Here is a 3,407-nt window from a genome sequence, read left to right as displayed (position 1 = left end):
CAAGGATTTTATTATTACCTGTACTTTGTACATTGTTGCGGACACCATACCTAGGTTCATTTAGGGAAGTGGTGGTGGTGGTGGTTTGGCCAACACCACTCCAGAGTGGAATGTTGTCTCTGCTAATGTCTTCCAATGTTCTGCTACATGGCCTTTGCAATATAACTTGTTACAGATTTTCTGCGCAACATTTTTTTACCTCACATCTATTTTAGCATGCCCTACCTGCATACACGTCTACTTTCCCCATATACCTTGCACTTTTTACATTGAAATACTCCCAATTCAGCCAGCAATACTCACGGAAAAGAGGTTTTCCATTCCATCTTCTGAGATGCATGTTGCACTTACTCAAGAACATAACTTTCTCCTATCCGTAGATTGTGAGCTCCTTAAGGGCCTGGGGAAGTGGGATAGAGGATCATGTGGAAGTCACAAGCTCCACAGTGGACTTCCCATGGTTGTTCTTTGCCTCTCTCTCCACCCTTCCACTTTTCTAGTTGTCTGCATGAAAGGGCTAAAATGTCTAGTAGAGCTGTGTCCCTGCTAAAACCAGTAAAAGGGTTATACTTTGTGTGAGCTGTAGTTACTAAGTAGCCATGCCAAGGCTGCCTACCTGGGGTGAGGCTATACTTTGTGTGAGTTGGAGTTACTAAGTAGCCATGCGAAGGCTGCCTACCTGGGGTCAGGGTCAGGATGTAAGTACAAAGGAAAATAAACCACCAGAACACTGCAGAAACTATCTTGGATCCTGCAGACTTCCCTGGTCTAGGAACTGGAATTTGTGTCAAATTTAATAAGGTCTTTAATAGCTCTGGGAAGCCCCTTCGGACATCTAACTCACATATAAAATCACTGTATAAACATCATCACCAAGGTTTCTTTCAAAAAAGAAAATGTGGAAGATTCTGAGAGATGACAATAGGTTTCAGCTAAATTCCTACCTCTGCCTTCTCAATTGCTCATTTTCACTCTTATTACTCAACTAAACACTTTTTCATCTTATGGTCAAGATGGTCCTTTATAATAATGTAAATTGTGCTTGGTGTGGTGGTGGACACATTTAATCCCAGCACTTTGGAAGCAAAGGCAGGTGAATCTCTGCGACTTTGAGGCCAGCCTTATCTACATGGTGAGATCTTTTCTCAAAAACAATAACAATAATAGTAGTAATAATGTAAATCTCACTGATTCCTGAAGCTGTTTTTTCTTACACATCTAAACATCTTTGGAATAGAATGTCTCCTACACCTGATGGTAGCTCGCAGTTCCTACCAGCTTCCAGAAGGCATGACGCCATTGCTGTCACACCTACACAAGCCTGACCCTCGCTATCATGCAGAGTCATGAATGGAAACTTCAGTCCCTCAATGTTTCAGTTCACCAACCCTCTAAGGACCCTCTGAAGAAATATTATTCCTGGGTGTTGTTCAACCACTTGCCTTAAACTCTCTCTGGCAAGATTAAAGGAAGAGCCAGTACTGAAGACTAGGTACTGGGGCCAGGAGGAAACTCCCAGAGGCAACAGCTTCTTCATAAGAAACTACTTTGCTAAAAACTCAATATGACCCCTAATATAAATACATGGAAAAATATGGACAATTCTTAGTCAAAAGTGATTCAGAGGTGCCCAGGCTCGAGGAGAGGTAATTACAACGCTGTGATAATCATTAGTTATAATCGCGTACACAGCAGTGATATTTTAAAGTTCTGTTTCAAATTAAGAATAAATGATATTTGAATAAGAATGAAACTTTAAGACCCGAGTGATGAGAACAGTGATCATTATTGACAGTATTATTTCCTTTTTCCAGGGTGCCTAACATGAGGTGCCCCTCAATCAGTGGTACTCAAAGTCACTGGTCGACATTTCAGAGATGATTCGGTAGCAGCTCTCAAGGTACCCAATAAATCTGGACCTAGACGGACAGTGTTCTCAGGACTGAATAAAAGTGCACAAGGAATAGAAACAAGATCAAATGAGGTTATTGTTCCCCAAACAAAAAGAGATAGCCACTTAGGGGAGGATGAGGTCACACTCCTGTGTTTCTTATGTTCTGTGTTTCTGTGTTCCTGTGTTTCTTATGGGCCTTGAAGAATGGCGGAGATTTGAACTGGAGGACAGGGACAGGACAAATAGAAAAGTAAGGGTTTTTACCGAATGCAGGGAAATGGAAGTGTCTCCAGGGAATGAGGAGTAGGACATCTTGGCTACAGAATTCATTATTCCTTTCGACTTCGCCCATTAAGGAACTTGATGAAAATTGTGAACCTTGCTCTTAGAAATAAAAACACAAATTCATAATCAAAGAGTTGCATAGTATCTGTGGAGAGTTCTCACTCAAAGGCATTGTGAAAGGAAAACAACCAGGGGAGATAGACAATGCTGGAGACTATGACCGAGGGCTCATTTTTGGAGACGTGGTTTGTACCTGACTTCTCTGGGAAGAAATGGAGACCTGTACAGACTGAAGGAACAGGTTCCACTTGGGAATCACCTCCAGCACTGAACTGGAGGATCTGGGCTTCTGATGAGGTAAGACCGTCTTTAAAAAGGAGCTAGGAAAATAAATATTGGTGGGGCAGGGGGTATGCCAGGCCCTTGTTAGAGAGGAATTTGATTCCCTCCCCCCTACACACACACACACACACACACACACACACACGCACCACATCACATCACATTTTCTATTTAACATAAGCAGCACTGGGGAGAAATTGCAGATTGTCAAGAATATTCAGAACTCTGGTTGGGAAGATTCATTTTTGGAGTATCGGCATCTGAGAGATGGGGGAGCAGCTGGTTTATTGCAGCTGCATTTATAGTCTTCAAATCCACCCTACTTATTCAGTTTTCCTGTCTCTCCTCACCACCCACCACATGGCAGGGAGCCAGGCTTTTCGAAGGCCTTTGCCAGGCCAGAAGTGAAAGACATAAATTCACTCGATGTTCCTCTTGTAATGTCTCTATTCCACGACAGGTGGCACCATTACAGCATTATTTACAGAGCCAGGTTCTTTCCCCAAGCACAGTGCTTCCAAGCAGAAAAGCTGTTTTTCAGAAGGAATTCACCTTCTGAGGACAGTGTAGAATGGGGCGGGGGAGGGGGGGGGTGATAGCTAGAATAAGATTGATGAACATTTCTTCTGTGCTTCAATATTCCAGCTCTAATAGGTTCCCTGAGTGGATTTCTGTTTCTAAGCACTTAAATAAGGAAAGATGTTTATGAAAAGCTGTCTTTCAAAGCAAGAAGTTTTATGTCTTTCGAGAAGTATTGACTTAAATATGTTTGGAGGATGATGTAACTCAGTTCCAGGAGAACTTGTGTTTACAGATGTCAAGCAGAAACTATAATCTACAACAGCACTGAGAGTCCATAACTCTGCATGCCATGTTGAAAGCCAGT

Source organism: Microtus oregoni, unplaced genomic scaffold (genome assembly GCF_018167655.1).
Source record: "Microtus oregoni isolate MIOR12 unplaced genomic scaffold, Mior012 000077F_ref0000221, whole genome shotgun sequence".
Lineage (NCBI taxonomy): Eukaryota > Metazoa > Chordata > Mammalia > Rodentia > Cricetidae > Microtus > Microtus oregoni.
Note: the sequence above shows the minus strand (reverse complement) of the source record.